The sequence below is a fragment of the Aedes albopictus genome, chromosome 1, assembly GCF_035046485.1.
Source record: "Aedes albopictus strain Foshan chromosome 1, AalbF5, whole genome shotgun sequence".
Taxonomy (NCBI): domain Eukaryota; kingdom Metazoa; phylum Arthropoda; class Insecta; order Diptera; family Culicidae; genus Aedes; species Aedes albopictus.
In genome coordinates, this window is record NC_085136.1 from 58,390,988 (window position 1) to 58,408,757 (window position 17,770).

The 17,770-nt window shown below is 44.1% G+C and overlaps 1 long non-coding RNA gene across 1 annotated transcript in view; it reads right to left on the reverse strand.

Annotated features, from left to right (window-relative positions):
• Positions 1-11,000: 11,000 nt before the first annotated feature.
• Positions 11,001-17,770, reverse strand: part of LOC134284960 (uncharacterized) — a 241,904-nt gene continuing 235,134 nt past the window's right edge. The window contains exons 2-3 of the long non-coding RNA XR_009996031.1: positions 11,401-11,425; positions 11,001-11,015 (exon numbers count right to left, since the gene is read on the reverse strand). This is a non-coding gene — a long non-coding RNA (uncharacterized LOC134284960). The remainder of the gene's footprint in view (positions 11,016-11,400; positions 11,426-17,770) is intronic.

The following is a 17,770-nucleotide window of genomic DNA, read 5'->3' on the forward strand; positions in this document are numbered from 1 at the left end:
AGAGTCAATTCCTGATGGATTTGGGAGCCAATTCCTGACGGAATTGAAAGTCAATTCCTGACGAAATTGGGAGTCAATTCCTGACGGAATTGAGAGTCAATTTCTGACGGAATTGAAAGTCAATTTCTGACGGATTGAGTGTCAATTCCTGACGGAATTGAGAGTCTATTCCATCAGTTCCAGACGGAATTGAGAGTCAATTCCTGACGGAATTGAGAGCCAATTCCTGACGGAATTGAGAGTCAATTCCTGACGGAATGGAGAGTCAATTCCTGACGGAATTGAGAGTCAATTCCTGACGGAAATGAGAGTCAATTCCTGACGGAATTGAGAGTCAATTCCTGACGGAATTGGGAGTCGATTGCTGACGGAAATGGGAGTCAATTCCTGACGGAATTGGGAGTCAATTTCTGACGGAATTGGGGGTCAATTCCTGACGGATTTGGGAGCCAATTCCTGACGGATTTGGGAGTCAATTCCTGACGGAATTGAGAGTCAATTCCTGACGGAATTGAGAGTCAATTCCTGACGGAATTGGGAGTCAATTCCTGACGGAATTGGGAGTCAATTCCTGACGGAATTGAGTGTCAATTCCTGACAGATTTGGGAGTCAATTCCTGACGAAATTAGGAGTCAATTCCTGACAGAATTGGGAGTCAATTCCTGACGGAATGGAATGTCAATTCCTGACGGAATTGGGAGTCAATTGCTGACGGAATTGAGAGTCAATTCCTGACGGATTTGGGAGCCAATTCCTGACGGAATTGTGTGTCAATTCCTGACGGAATTGTGTGTCAATTCTTAACGGAATTGAGAGTCAACTTCTGACGGAATTGAGAGTCAACTCCTGACGGAATTGATAGCCAATTCCTGACGAAATTGTGTGTCAATTCCTGACGGAATTGTGTGTCAATTCCTGACGAAATTGTGTGTCAATTCCTGACGGAATTGTGTGTCTATTCCTAACGGAATTGTGTGTCAATTCCTGACGGAATTCAGAGTCAATTCCAAACGGAATTGAGAGTCAATTCCTGTCGGAATTAAGAGTCAATTCCTGACGGAATTGAGAGTCAACTCCTGACGGAATTGAGAGTCAATTCCTGACGGAATTGAGAGTCAATTCCTGACGGAATTGAGAGTCAATTCCTGACGGAATTAAGAGTCAATTCCTGACGGAATTGAGAGTCAATTCCTGACAGAATTGAGAGTCAATTCCTGACGGAATTGAGATTCAATTCCTGACGGAATTGAGAGTCAATTGCTGACGGAATTAAGAGTCAATTCCTGACGGAATTGAGAGTCAATCCTTGACGGAATTGAGAGTCAATCCTTGACGGAATTTAGAGTCGATTCCTGTCGGAATTGAGAGTCAATTCCTGACGGAATTGAGAGTCAATTCCTATCGGAATTGAGAGTCAATTCCTGACGGAATTGAGAGTCAATCCTTGACGGAATTTAGAGTCGATTCCTGTCGGAATTGAGAGTCAATTCCTGACGAAATTGAGAGTCAATTCCTATCGGAATTGAGAGTCAATTCCTGATGGAATTGAGAGTCAATTCCTGACGGAATTGAGAGTCGACTCCTGACGGAATTGAGAATCAATTCCTGACGGAATTGAGAGTCAATTCCTGACAGAATTGATAGCCAATTCCTGACGAAATTGTGTGTCAATTCCTGACGGAATTGTGTGTCAATTCCTGACGGAATTGAGAGTCAATTCCTGACGGAATTAAGAGTCATTTCCAGACGGAATTGAGAGTCAATTCCTGATGGAATTACGAGTCAATTCCTGACGGAATTGAGAGTCAATTCCAGACGGAATTGAGAGTAAATTCCTGACGGAATTGAGAGTTGATTCCTGACGGAATTGTGTGTCTATTCCTAACGGAATTGTGTGTCAATTCCTGACGGAATTGAGAGTGAATTCCTGACGGAATTAAGAGTCTATTCCTGACGGAATTGAGAGTCAATTCCTGACAGAATTGAGAGTCAATTCCTGACGGAATTGAGATTCAATTCCTGACGGAATTGAGAGTCAATTGCTGACGGAATTAAGAGTCAATTCCTGACGGAATTGAGAGTCAATCCTTGACGGAATTTAGAGTCGATTCCTGTCGGAATTGAGAGTCAATTCCTGACGGAATTGAGAGTCAATTCCTATCGGAATTGAGAGTCAATTCCTGATGAAATTGAGAGTCAATTCCTGACGGAATTGAGAGTCAACTCCTGACGGAATTGAGAATCAATTCCTGACGGCATTGAGAGTCAATTCCTGACAGAATTGATAGCCAATTCCTGACGAAATTGTGTGTCAATTCCTGACGGAATTGTGTGTCAATCCCTGACGAAATTGTGTGTCAATTCCTGACGGAATTGTGTGTCTATTCCTAACGGAATTGTGTGTCAATTCCTGACGGAATTGAGAGTCAATTCCTGACGGAATTAGGAGTCAATTCCAGACGGAATTGAGAGTCAATTCCTGATGGAATTAAGAGTCAATTCCTGACGGAATTGAGAGTCAATTCCTGACGGAATTGAGAGTAAATTCCTGACGGAATTGAGAGTCAATTCCTGACGGAATTGAGAGTGAATTCCTGACGGAATTGAGAGTCAATTCCTGACGGAATTGAGATTCAATTCCTGACGGAATTAAGAGCCAATTCCTGACGGAATTGATAGCCAATTCCTGACGAAATTGTGTGTCAATTCCTGACGGAATTGTGTGTCAATTCCTGACGAAATTGTGTGTCAATTCCTGACGAAATTGTGTGTCAATTCCTGACGGAATTAAGAGTCAATTCCAGACGGAATTGAGAGTCAATTCCTGATGGAATTAAGAGTCAATTCCTGACGGAATTGAGAGTCAATTCCTGACGGAATTGAGAGTCAATTCCTGACGGAATTGATAGTCAATTCTTGACGAAATTGAGAGTCAATTCCTGACGGAATTGAGAGTCAATTCCTGACGGAATTGAGAGTTAATTCCTGACGGAATTAAGAGTAAATTCCTGACGGAATTGAGAGTGAATTCCTGACGGAATTAAGAGTCTATTCCTGACGGAATTGAGAGTCAATTCCTGACAGAATTGAGAGTCAATTCCTGACAGAATTGAGAGTCAATTCCTGACGGAATTGAGATTCAATTCCTGACGGAATTGAGAGTCAATTGCTGACGGAATTAAGAGTCAATTCCTGACGAAATTGAGAGTCAATCCTTGACGGAATTTAGAGTCGATTCCTGTCGGAATTGAGAGTCAATTCCTGACGGAATTGAGAGTCAATTCCTGACGGAATTGAGGGTCAATTTCTGACGGAATAAAGTGTCAATTCCTGACGGAATTGAGAGTCTATTCCATCAGTTCCTGACGGAATTGAGAGTCAATTCCTGACGGAATTGAGAATCAATTCCTGACGGAATTGAGAGTCAATTCCTGACAGAATGGAGAGTCAATTCCTGACGGAATTGAGTGTCAATTCCTGACGGAATTGGGAGTCAATTGCTGACGGAATTGAGAGTCAATTCCTGATGGATTTGGGAGCCAATTCCTGACGGAATTGAAAGTCAATTCCTGACGAAATTGGGAGTCAATTCCTGACGGAATTGAGAGTCAATTTCTGACGGATTGAGTGTCAATTCCTGACGGAATTGAGAGTCTATTCCATCAGTTCCAGACGGAATTGAGAGTCAATTCCTGACGGAATTGAGAGCCAATTCCTGACGGAATTGAGAGTCAATTCCTGACGGAATGGAGAGTCAATTCCTGACGGAATTGAGAGTCAATTCCTGACGGAATTGAGAGTGAATTCCTGACGGAATTGAGAGTCAATTCCTGACGGAATTGAGAGTCAATTCCTGACGGAATTGGGAGTCGATTGCTGACGGAAATGGGAGTCAATTCCTGACGGAATTGGGAGTCAATTTCTGACGGAATTGGGGGTCAATTCCTGACGGATTTGGGAGCCAATTCCTGACGGATTTGGGAGTCAATTCCTGACGGAATTGAGAGTCAATTCCTGACGGAATTGAGAGTCAATTCCTGACGGAATTGGGAGTCAATTCCTGACGGAATTGGGAGTCAATTCCTGACGGAATTGAGTGTCAATTCCTGACAGATTTGGGAGTCAATTCCTGACGAAATTAGGAGTCAATTCCTGACAGAATTGGGAGTCAATTCCTGACGGAATTGAGAGTCAATTCCTGACGGAATTGGGAGTCAATTCCTGACGGAATTGAATGTCAATTCCTGACGGAATTGGGAGTCAATTGCTGACGGAATTGTGTGTCAATTCCTGACGGAATTGTGTGTCAATTCTTAACGGAATTGAGAGTCAACTTCTGACGGAATTGAGAGTCAACTCCTGACGGAATTGATAGCCAATTCCTGACGAAATTGTGTGTCAATTCCTGACGGAATTGTGTGTCAATTCATGACGAAATTGTGTGTCAATTCCTGACGGAATTGTGTGTCTATTCCTAACGGAATTGTGTGTCAATTCCTGACGGAATTGAGAGTCAATTCCTGACGGAATTCAGAGTCAATTCCAAACGGAGTTGAGAGTCAATTCCTGTCGGAATTAAGAGTCAATTCCTGACGGAATTGAGAGTCAACTCCTGACGGAATTGAGAGTCAATTCCTGACGGAATTGAGAGTCAATTCCTGACGGAATTGAGAGTCAATTCCTGACGGAATTGAGAGTCAATTCCTGACGGAATTGAGAGTCAATTCCTGACGGAATTAAGAGTCAATTCCTGACGGAATTGAGAGTCAATTCCTGACAGAATTGAGAGTCAATTCCTGACGGAATTGAGATTCAATTCCTGACGGAATTGAGAGTCAATTGCTGACGGAATTAAGAGTCAATTCCTGACGGAATTGAGAGTCAATCCTTGACGGAATTGAGAGTCAATCCTTGACGGAATTTAGAGTCGATTCCTGTCGGAATTGAGAATCAATTCCTGACGGAATTGAGAGTCAATTCCTATCGGAATTGAGAGTCAATTCCTGACGGAATTGAGAGTCAATCCTTGACGGAATTTAGAGTCGATTCCTGTCGGAATTGAGAGTCAATTCCTGACGGAATTGAGAGTCTAAGTTCCTGACGGAATTGAGGGTCAATTCCTGACGGAATTGAGGGTCAATTCCTGACGGAATTGAGGGTCAATTCCTGACGGAATTAAGGGTCAATTCCTGACGGAATTGAGGGTCAATTCCTGACGGAATTGAGGGTCAATTCCTGACGGAATTGAGGGTCAATTCCTGACGGAATTGAGGGTCAATTCCTGACGGAATTGAATGTCAATTCCTGATGGAATTGAGAGTCAATTCCTGACGGAATTGAGTGTCAATTCCTGACGGAATTGAGTGTCAATTCCTGACGGAATTGAGCGTCAATTCCTGACGGAATTGAGAGTTCATTCCTCACGGAATTGAGAGTCAATTCCTCACGGAATTGAGAGTCAATTCCTCACGGAATTGAGAGTCAAGTCCTGACGGAATTGAGAGTCAATTCCTGACGGAATTGAGAGTCAATTCCTGACGGAATTGAGAGTCAATTCCTCACGGAATTGACATTCAATTCCGTCAGGACTTGACACTCAATTCCGCCAGGAATTGACTCTCAATTCCGCCGGAATTGAGTGTCAATTTCTGCCGGAATTGAGTGACAATTATAACCGGAATTGAGTGTCAATTCCTGCCGGAATTGAGTGTCAATTCCTGCCGGAATTGAGTGTCAATTCCTGCCGGAATTGAGTGTCAATTCCTGCCGGAATTGAGTGTCAATTCCTGCCGGAATTGAGTGTCAATTCCTACCGGAATTGAGTGTCAATTCCTGCCGGAATTGAGTGTCAATTCCTGCCGGAATTGAGTGTCAATTCCTGCCGGAATGAGTGTCAATTCCTGCCGGAATTGAGTGTCGATTCCTACCGGAATTGAGTGTCAATTCCTGCCGGAATTGAGTGTCAATTCCTGCCGGAATTGAGTGTCAATTCCTGCCGGAATTGAGTGTCAATTCCTGCCGGAATTGAGTGTCAATTCCTGCCGGAATTGAGTGTCAATTCCTGCCGGAATTGAGTGTCAATTCCTGCCGGAATTGAGTGTCAATTCCTGCCGGAATTGAGTGTCAATTCCTGCCGGAATTGAGTGTCAATTCCTGCCGGAATTGAGTGTCAATTCCTGCCGGAATTGAGTGTCAATTCCTGCCGGAATTGAGTGTCAATTCCTGCCGGAATTGAGTGTCAATTCCTGCCGGAATTGAGTGTCAATTCCTGTCGGAATTGAGTGTCAATTCCTGTCGGAATTGAGTGTCAATTCCTGTCGGAATTGAGTGTCAATTCCTGTCGGAATTGAGAGTCAATTCCTGTTGGAATTGAGAGTCAATTCCTGTTGGAATTGAGAGTCAATTCCTGTTGGAATTGAGAGTCAATTCCTGCCGGAATTGAGAGTCAATTCCTGCCGGAATTGAGAGTCAATTCCTGCCGGAATTGAGAGTCAATTCCTACCGGAATTGAGAGTCAATTCCTGCCGGAATTGAGAGTCAATTCCTGCCGGAATTGAGAGTCAATTCCTGCCGGAATTGAGAGTCAATTCCTGCCGGAATTGAGAGTCAATTCCTGCCGGAATTGAGAGTCAATTCCTGTCGGAATTGAGAGTCAATTCCTGTCGGAATTGAGAGTCAATTCCTGTTGGAATTGAGAGTCAATTCCTGTTGGAATTGAGAGTCAATTCCTGTTGGAATTGAGAGTCAATTCCTGTTGGAATTGAGAGTCAATTCATGTTGGAATTGAGAGTCAATTCCTGTCGGAATTGAGAGTCAATTCCTGTTGGAATTGAGAGTCAATTCCTGTTGGAATTGAGAGTCAATTCCTGCCGGAATTGAGAGTCAATTCCTGTCGGAATTGAGAGTCAATTCCTGCCGGAATTGAGAGTCAATTCCTGCCGAAATTGAGAGTCAATTCCTGCCGGAATTGAGAGTCAATTCCTGCCGAAATTGAGAGTCAATTCCTGCCGGAATTGAGAGTCAATTCCTGCCGAAATTGAGAGTCAATTCCTGCCGGAATTGAGAGTCAATTCCTGCCGGAATTGAGAGTCAATTCCTGCCGGAATTGAGAGTCAATTCCTGCCGGAATTGAGAGTCAATTCCTGTCGGAATTGAGAGTCAATTCCTGTCGGAATTGAGAGTCAATTCCTGTCGGAATTGAGAGTCAATTCCTGTAGGAATTGAGAGTCAATTCCTGTTGGAATTGAGAGTCAGTTCCTGTTGGAATTGAGAGTCAATTCCTGTCGGAATTGAGAGTCAATTCATGTCGGAATTGAGAGTCAATTCATGATGGAATTGAATATCAATTTCTGGCGGAATTGAGTATCAATTCGTGATGGAATTGAGTATCAATTCGTGATGGAATTGAGTATCAATTCCTGATGGAATTGAGTGTCAATTCCTGTCGGAAGTGAGTGTCAATTCCTGACGGAATTGAGTGTCATTTTCTGACGGAATTGAGTGCCAATTCCTGACGGAGTTGAGTGTCATTTCCTGACGGAATTGAGTGTCAATTCCTGACGGAATTGAGTGTCAGTTCCTGACGGAATTGAGTGTCAATTCCTGACGGAATTGAGAGTCAATTCCTGTCGGAATTGAGAGTCAATTCCTGTCGGAATTGAGAGTCAATTCCTGACGGAATTGAGTGTCAATTACTGATGGAATTGAGAGTCAATTCCTGACGGAATTGGGAGTCAATTCCTGACGGAATTGAGAGACAATTCCTGGCGGAATTGAGAGACAATTCCTGACGGAATTGAGAGTCAATTCCTGACGGAATTAAGAGACAATTTGTGGAGCTTAGAATTATTGTGGACAAGTGGGTGCCCCCAGGAAGTAACTTGTGTTTACACTTTGACGTTCACGAAGTAGTGACGCGACGGCAGTTTTGCACGCCTACTAGATTGCTTGATATGCATTTGGCAGACCATGTACTACTGGAGTGCATTGGAAGTCTAGTCGAATAACAATGCAGATTCAGTACCACACACAATTCCTGACGGAATTAAGAGTCAATTCCTGACGGAATTGAGTCAATTCCTGACGGAATTGAGTCAATTCCTGACGGAATTGGGTCCATTCCTGACGGAATTGAGATTTATTTCCTGACGGAATTGTGAGTCAATTCATGACGGAATTGAGAGTCAATTCCTGACGGAATTAAAAGTCAATCCCTGACGGAATTGAGAGTCAATTCCTTACGGAATTGAGAGTCTATTCCTAGTGAAATTGAGAGTCAATTTCTGAAGGAATTGAGAGTCAATTTCTGAAGGAATTGAGAGTCAATTCCTGACGGAATTAAAAGTCAATTCCTGACGGAATTAAGAGTCAATTCCTGACGGAATTAAGAGTCAATTCCTGACGGAATTAAGAGTCAATTCCTAACCGAATTGAGAGTCAATTTCTGACGAAATTGAGAGTCAATTTCTGACGGAATTGAGAGTCAATTCCTGACGGAATTGAGAGTCAATTCCTGACGGAATTGAGAGTCAATTCCTGACGGAATTGAGAGTCAATTCCTGACGAAATTGAGTGTCAATTCCTGACGGAATTGAGTGTCAATTCCTGACGGAATTGAGTGTCAAATCCTGCCGGAATTGAGTGTCAATTCCTGACGGAATTGAGAGTCAATTCCTGACGGAATTGAGAGTCAATTCCTGACGGAATTGAGAGTCAATTCCTGACGGAATTGAGAGTCAATTCCTGACGGAATTGAGTGTCAATTCCTGACGGAATTGAGTGTCAATTCCTGACGGAATTGAGTGTCAATTCCTGACGGAATTGAGTGTCAATTCCTGACGGAATTGAGTGTCAATTCCTGACGGAATTGAGTGTCAATTCCTGACGGAATTGAGTGTCAATTCCTGACGGAATTGAGTGTCAATTCCTGACGGAATTGAGTGTCAATTCCTGACGGAATTGAGTGTCAATTCCTAACCGAATTGAGTGTCAATTCCTGACGGAATTGAGTGTCAATTCCTGACGGAATTGAGTGTCAATTCCTGACGGAATTGAGTGTCAATTCCTGACGGAATTGAGTGTCAATTACTGATGGAATTGAGAGTCAATTCCTGACGGAATTGGGAGTCAATTCCTGACGGAATTGAGAGACAATTCCTGGCGGAATTGAGAGACAATTCCTGGCGGAATTGAGAGTCAATTCTTGGTGGAATTGAGAGTCAATTCTTGGTGGAATTGAGAGTCAATTCCTGTCGGGATTGATATTCAAACCAAATAGGGATGCTTACTTAGAAGAAGATATAAATTTTTGAAGCAAGGAACGTCAAAATCAAATCACCCCTCGTCGTTTTATAATTAACGTATAAGGCTGGATAGCACCAAAATAGTCAAATCTCTTGAAGAGTTTTCCAAAATCGTGATTCAACTCGCATCCAGCTTGTACTGTAAAACGTGAATCAATCCTGACGTGCTAAATTTAGCCTAAAACTAATCAAAGAAGTTCCCTCATGGAATTCACGGAATCCGTCGTCGCTGGCACTGACTTATGCCGACAAAAACAAGAGAATTCCCTCAACTTCGTATACCCAACAACAGAGGCAACTATTTTCCATCAAAGGCAGCTAGGTAGCTAGAGGTATCTGCCGATGAAAACTAGACTGCCAACCAACGCAGCAATACCGCATGTCGGAGTTTCAAAATTCCGATCAAAGTTTGACGTTCGCATCTGACGCGTCTGGTCGTCGCCAGCACCTGGTTGTTGGTTGTCGTCGACTCTCTTTATTGAAGCAGCTGCTTAAATTACTCTTCTGTTCAATTGAATATCTATTGCAGCACCTCTATCGAGCGATGATGACGATGAAACACAAACACCCAAGAGTACCGCTTGTGTGTTTGTGTGTGTGTTGATTGGAAAGTGAGAGTTTGCGTTTCCGAAACTGCTGATGGGTTCTGGGCCCAGACTTTGTCGGAGTTGGACGCGAAGGAGGAGGAGAAGGAGCAGGAGATTCGAGCTCTTTCCTCAGGTGTAAAACCACAAGCCACAACATGACTTTTCGATCCGATTTGGATGCCTTTGGGCGATGGATGGTGACGGTAGACGGTAGCAGGCAGTAAGGAGCAGCAGTTTGAGGTTAGATTTCGGTGGTAACCCGGGTGGAATGAAAACAAGGTTAATTGATCAGATAGTTGGTTTCTGGGGGTGGAGGGGAACGACAGGCGAACTTTGATGTAATCGCTGACGCAGAAGAATATTGATTTCGTTTATCTTGATGTGGGAACGATTTAGATAAGCTGTCATCGATTGAAACTGTCGAATTTCGGGAATTGACATTCGATTTTGGCAGGGATTGACACTAAATTCCGTCAAAAATTGAAGTTTAATTCCGTCAAGAATTGAGACAATGAATTTTGTCGCGAAATGAGGTTCAATTCCATGAGAAATTGACACGAAATGCCATGAGGAATTGACACTTAATTCCATGAGGAATTGCATCTCAATTTCATGATTGACACTCAATTCTATTGAGAATTGACACTTAATTCATTAGGAATTGACACTTAAATCCCTCAGAAATTGACTCTCAATTTCATGAGTGATTGACATTCAATTTCTTCAGGAATTGACACCCATGTTTGTCAGGGAGTGACACTCAATGCCAAGAGGAATTCACACTCAATTCCTTCAGTTATTGACACTCAATCCCGTCAGGAGTTGACTTGAAATTTCATCAAGAGTTTACATACTGAATTTCGTCAGGAAGGGACACTAAATTTCATGAGGGATTGACACTCAATTCCATTTGACACCGTAAGAAACTGATATTGAATTTCGAGAGGAATTGATACTCAAACTGAATTTTAAGTTTTCACGTTCCGTCCAAACCCTACATTCAAATTGAAAATTCCCAGTCGAAAGGATGAGACCGGACGCCCCTCTGAGACCGACTACGAACAGCAAATTCCTTCCACAAATCCAAGACGGGACATAAATTTCGCCGAAAGGAATCCTTTGTGCCTTTGGGTTGTTGTTTTCATCGTTTTTGTTGTTGATGTCGTTGTAATTTCCATGGAAATACAAGTAGGCGACGACGGCGTTTCCCAGGTGGCAGCAGCAGTAACAAATAAAATGGAATAAAAAATGAGAGCAAAAGGAGAAAAATGACATTATCCGTGTTCAATTTCGGTCGGTTGGTCGTCGGTTCGTTCAGCTGTCACCGTTTTTTGACAAACGGCTAAGATGTGACTGTCGGTCTCGCATCGCGCGAGCACTACGGCCGAGGGCGATGACAGCTGTCATCGCAGGGGAAGTACTCATGAGGCAGAACAGCGCCTTCTGGGAGCACAGTCAGTCATTATGGATGGGAATCGAGTACGAAACGAAATGGAACGTGACTGCTTACCATTGTCGAATTTCCTTTTCTGTGACTGTGGGAGAGAAGATGGGAAAAAGAAAAAAAGGCATTAGGTTTAAATTTTTGCGAAAGTTATGGTGATGAAATGACTTTTATTGCATCATAGTTGGCTAGGTGTTTGAATATTCGTCGCACCATAATTTTAATCCTTTGACAGTTAACTGAAAGCTTACCTGACTGATTTGGATTGATAGATTAGAATTGGATTTGGATTGGATTTGGATTGGATTTGGATTGGATATGGATTGGATTTGGATTGGATTTGATTTGATTTGGATTGGATTTGGATTGGATTTGATTGGATTGGATTGATTTGGATTGGATTTGATTGGATTTGATTGGGTTTGGATTGGATTTGGATTGGTTTGGATTGGATTTGGATTGGTTTGGATTGGATTTGGATTGGATTTGGATTGGATTTGGATTGGATTTGATTGGATTTGGATTGGATTTGGATTGGATTTGGATTGGATTTGGATTGGATTTGGATTGATTGGATTGGATTTGGATTGGATTTGGATTGGATTTGGATTGGATTTGGATTGGATTTGGATTGGATTTGATTGGATTTGATTGATTTGGATTGGATTTGGATTGGATTTGGATTTGGATTGGATTTGGATTGGATTTGGATTGGATTTGGATTGGATTTGGATTGGATTTGGATTGGATTTGGATTGGATTTGGAATGGATTTGGAATGGATTTGGATTGGATTGGATTGGATTTGGATTAAATTTAAATTGGATTTAGATTGAATTTGGATTGGATTTGGATTGTTGGGTGGATTGGATTTGGATTGGATTTTGATTGGATCTGGATTGGATTGGATTGGATTTGGATTGGATTTGGATTGAATTTTGGAATGAATTTGAATGAAATGGAATGGATAGAAATGGATTTGAATGGAAAATGAATGTAAAATTATAAATGAAAATTAAAATCAATGGATTTGGATTGGTTTGGAAGGATTTGGATGGTTCGGATTGGATTGGGATATTGAATTGTCTATTGGATGGTAAATGGATTTCCATGGATTGGAATCGAAATCGAATCGAAATCGAATCGAAATCGAATCGAAATCGAATCGAAATCGAATCGAAATCGATCGAAATCGAATCGAAATCGATCGAAATCGAATCGAAATCGAATCGAATCGAATCGAAATCGATCGAAATCGAATCGAAATCGAATCGAAATCGAATCGAAATCGAATCGAAATCGAATCGAAATCGAATCGAAATCGAATCGAAATCGAATCGAAATGAATCGAAATCGAATCGAATCGAATCGAAATTGAATCGAAATCGAATCGAATCGAATCGAAATCGAATCGAAATCGAATCGAAATCGAATCGAAATCGAATCGAAATCGAATCGAATCGAATCGAAATCGATGAAATCGAATCGAAATCGATCGAATCGAATCGAAATCGAATCGAAATCGAATCGAATCGAATCGAAATCGAATCGAAATCGAATCGAAATCGATCGAAAATCGAATCGAAATCGAATCGAAATCGAATCGAAATCGAATCGAAATCGAATCGAAATCGAATCGAAATCGAATCGAAATCGAATCGAATCGAATCGAATCGAATCGAAATCGAATCGAAATCGAATCGAAATCGAATCGAAAATCGAATCGAAATCGAATCGAAATCGAATCGAAATCGAATCGAAATCGATCGAAATCGAATCGAATCGAATCGAAATCGAATCGAAATCGAATCGAAATCGAATCGAAATCGATCGAAATCGAATCGAAATCGAATCGAAATCGAATCGAAATCGAATCGAAATCGAATCGAAATCGAATCGAAATCGAATCGAAATCGAATCGAAATCGAATCGAAATCGAATCGAAATCGAATCGAAATCGAATCGAAAATCGAATCGAAATCGAATCGAAATCGAATCGAAATCGAATCGAAATCGAATCGAAATCGAATCGAAATCGAATCGAAATCGAATCGAAATCGAATCGAAATCGAATCGAAATCGAATCGAAATCGAATCGAAATCGAATCGAAATCGAATCGAAATCGAATCGAAATCGAATCGAAATCGAATCGAAATCGAATCGAAATCGAATCGAAATCGAATCGAAATCGAATCGAAATCGAATCGAAATCGAATCGAAATCGAATCGAAATCGAATCGAAATCGAATCGAAATCGAATCGAAATCGAATCGAAAATCGAATCGAAATCGAATCGAAATCGAATCGAATCGAATGAATCGAATCGAAATCGAATCGAAATCGAATCGAAATCGAATCGAAATCGAATCGAAATCGAATCGAATCGAATCGAAATCGAATCGAAATCGAATCGAAATCGATCGAAATCGAATCGAAATCGAATCGAAATCGATCGAAATCGATCGAAATCGAATCAATCAGAGCCAGAGCCAGACCTAGAGCCAGAGCCAGAACCAGAGCCAGAGCCAGAGCCAGAGCCAGAGCCAGAGCCAGAGGTCAGAGCCAGAGCCAGAGCCAGAGCCAGAGCCAGAGCAAGAGCACCTATTATTCGTCATTGTTAGTTATGTCACAGTTTGATAGTTTAGTTTTGAGACGTAGAAACATTATAACCCATAACCAATGGGACGATAAGAAACTGTAAATGTTTCATGGAAATCACAAAAAACTTAAACAGAGAATGATTCACTTTGAAGCAAAACACTTCCAATCTCATACAACTACAATAAAGTAAAATGCAAATGCAAAGCCTCCTCTCCGGCACAGATGCCACATCTGGCTCTTCGCTGCGATGCCATTATTTATTGCAGCCGTTAGTTGGTTGGTTGCATATCACCAGTTGCATCGCGCAGCCTTAAATTATGCAAATGCAAATCCGAGGCTTATTCCATTCGCCCTCTCCCACCATCAGGCTTGTGCCAAGAAAAACTCTCATCCTCCATGTTGGATCGTTCGTTACAACATCCATCTTTCCGGAAAAAACAAACTGCATCAACAAACCGCCCTCCGATACGAAGGCAAGCCATGACTGACTTTTATTTATGGTGTAAACAGCTTGCAGTTTATTCTAGATTATTCACTTTGTGTCGCACCCCTTGGGCAACCATGCCGCGCCTGTCACTCTCTCGTTCCTCGCTGGCTCGCGACGAACGTCAAAAGTTTGTTTTTTCATTTCGCGAACCGATTTTGAAACTGTGGTGAAAATTACTGTGCCAGTGGCGCCATTGGGGAAAGAGGTTGACAATAAATTACGATCGTGCGCTTGACGCGTAAATATGTGCACAGTAAATGTCACAGCAGCGCCGTGAACGGAGAATTCAACACAAACGAAGTGTAATTTTCAAAACTAGAGAACCAATTTGGATAAAAGCCTCTTCGTTGCTGACTGTCGGTGATTCTCCAACGGAGTGAGAGGTGAGTTAGTGTCTATCCCCTATCCCACAGCAGTAGGCCATGCATTCAATTTATCTACAAATGTCAAATCAGCATGCTATTCTTGCGATGTTGATTTTGTTCCATTTTAGTGGATGTAAAAATATGGCGCCCAAAGGGCATATCGGATTGATTGAGAACGGTGGAACCGTGCTTGATGCAATCAGTTAATGAAAACCGCTGCGCTCGTGACATGCTGGGCAGCAGTGGGATGACCAAACCGCAGCTGCATGGAGATTTGGATTGAATGGCGGAAATTGAAGCCGTTTTCCATTTTCAGATAACACGTGGAACGAGAATAAATAAAAACATATTTGATTCAGAGGTGAAAGCTTCTCCCTGGAAGCCTGGAAGCTTCTCCCTGGAGCCTGGAAGCTTCTCCCTGGAAGCCTGGAAGCTTCTCCCTGGAAGCCTGGAAGCTTCTCCCTGGAAGCCTGGAGCTTCTCCCTGGAAGCCTGAAGCTTCTCCCTGGAAGCCTGGAAGCTTCTCCCTGGAAGCCTGGAAGCTTCTCCCTGGAAGCTTCTCCCTGGAAGCCTGGAAGCTTCTCCCTGGAAGCCTGGAAGCTTCTCCTGAAGCCTGGAAGCTTCTCCCTGGGAAGCCTGGAAGCTCTCCCTGGAAGCCTGGAAGCTTCTCCCTGGAAGCCTGGAAGCTTCTCCCTGGAAGCCTGGACGCCTTCTCCCTGGAAGCCTGGAAGCTTCTCCCTGGAAGCCTGGAAGCTTCTCCCTGGAAGCCTGGAAGCTTCTCCTGGAAGCCTGGAAGCTTCTTCCTGGAAGCCTGGAAGCTTCTCCCTGGAAGCCTGGGAAGCTTCTCCCTGGAAGCCTGGAAGCTTCTTCCTGGAAGCCTGGAGCTTCTCCCTGGAAGCCTGGAAGCTTCTCCCTGGAAGCCTGGAAGCTTCTCCCTGGAAGCCTGGAAGCTTCTCCCTGGAAGCCTGGAAGCTTCTTCCTGGAAGCCTGGAAGCTTCTCCCTGGAAGCCTGGAAGCTTCTCCCTGGAGCCTGGAAGCTCTCCCTGGAAGCCTGGAAGCTTCTCCCTGGAAGCCTGGAAGCTTCTCCCTGGAAGCCTGGAAGCTTCTCCCTGGAAGCCTGGAAGCTTCTCCCTGGAAGCCTGGAAGCTTCTCCCTGGAAGCCTGGAAGCTTCTCCCTGGAAGCCTGGAAGCTTCTCCCTGGAAGCCTGGAAGCTTCTCCCTGGAAGCCTGGAAGCTTCTCCCTGGAAGCCTGGAAGCTTCTCCCTGGAAGCCTGGAAGCTTCTCCCTGGAAGCCTGGAAGCTTCTCCCTGGAAGCCTGGAAGCTTCTCCCTGGAAGCCTGGAAGCTTCTCCCTGGAAGCCTGGAAGCTTCTCCCTGGAAGCCTGGAAGCTTCTCCCTGGAAGCCTGGAAGCTTCTCCCTGGAAGCCTGGAAGCTTCTCCCTGGAAGCCTGGAAGCTTCTCCCTGGAAGCCTGGAAGCTTCTCCCTGGAAGCCTGGAAGCTTCTCCCTGGAAGCCTGGAAGCTTCTCCCTGGAAGCCTGGAAGCTTCTCCCTGGAAGCCTGGAAGCTTCTCCCTGGAAGCCTGGAAGCTTCTCCCTGGAAGCCTGGAAGCTTCTCCCTGGAAGCCTGGAAGCTTCTCCCTGGAAGCCTGGAAGCTTCTCCCTGGAAGCCTGGAAGCTTCTCCCTGGAAGCCTGGAAGCTTCTCCCTGGAAGCCTGGAAGCTTCTCCCTGGAAGCCTGGAAGCTTCTCCCTGGAAGCCTGGAAGCTTCTCCCTGGAAGCCTGGAAGCTTCTCCCTGGAAGCCTGGAAGCTTCTCCCTGGAAGCCTGGAAGCTTCTCCCTGGAAGCCTGGAAGCTTCTCCCTGGAAGCCTGGAAGCTTCTCCCTGGAAGCCTGGAAGCTTCTCCCTGGAAGCCTGGAAGCTTCTCCCTGGAAGCCTGGAAGCTTGTCCCTAGAAGCCTGGAAGCTTCTCCCTAGAAGCCTGGAACCTTTTCCTGGAAGCCTGGAAGCTTCTCCCTGGAAGCCTGGAAGCTTCTCCCTGGAAGCCTGGAAGCTTCTCTCTGGAAGCCTGGAAGCTTCTCTCCCGAGAAGCCTGGAAGCTTCTCTCCCGAGAAGCCTGGAAGCTTCTCTCCCGAGAAGCCTGGAAGCTTCTCTCCCGAGAAGCCTGGAAGCTTCTCTCCCGAGAAGCCTGGAAGCTTCTCTCCCGAGAAGCCTGGAAGCTTCTCTCCCGAGAAGCCTGGAAGCTTCTCTCCCGAGAAGCCTGGAAGCTTCTCTCCCGAGAAGCCTGGAAGTTTCTCTTCCGAGAAGCCTGGAAGCTTCTCTCCCGAGAAGCCTGGAAGCTTCTCTCCCGAGAAGCCTGGAAGCTTCTCTCCCGAGAAGCCTGGAAGCTTCTCTCCCGAGAAGCCTGGAAGCTTCTCTCCCGAGAAGCCTGGAAGCTTCTCTCCCGAGAAGCCTGGAAGCTTCTCTCCCGAGAAGCCTGGAAGCTTCTCTCCCGAGAAGCCTGGAAGCTTCTCTCCCGAGAAGCCTGGAAGCTTCTCTCCCGAGAAGCCTGGAAGCTTCTGCCCGAGAAGCCTGGAAGCTTCTCTCCCGAGAAGCCTGGAAGCTTCTCTCCCGAGAAGCCTGGAAGCTTCTCTCCCGAGAAGCCTGGAAGCTTCTCTCCCGAGAAGCCTGGAAGGCTCTCCCGAGAAGCATGGAAGGCTCTCCCGAGAAACCTGGAAGGCTCTCCCGAGATGATTTCTGATTTCTGATTTCTGATTTCTGATTTCTGATTTCTGATTTCTGATTTCTGATTTCTGATTTCTGATTTCTGATTTCTGATTTCTGATTTCTGATTTCTGATTTCTGATTTCTGATTTCTGATTTCTGATTTCTGATTTCTGATTTCTGATTTCTGATTTCTGATTTCTGATTTCTGATTTCTGATTTCTGATTTCTGATTTCTGATTTCTGATTTCTGATTTCTGATTTCTGATTTCTGATTTCTGATTTCT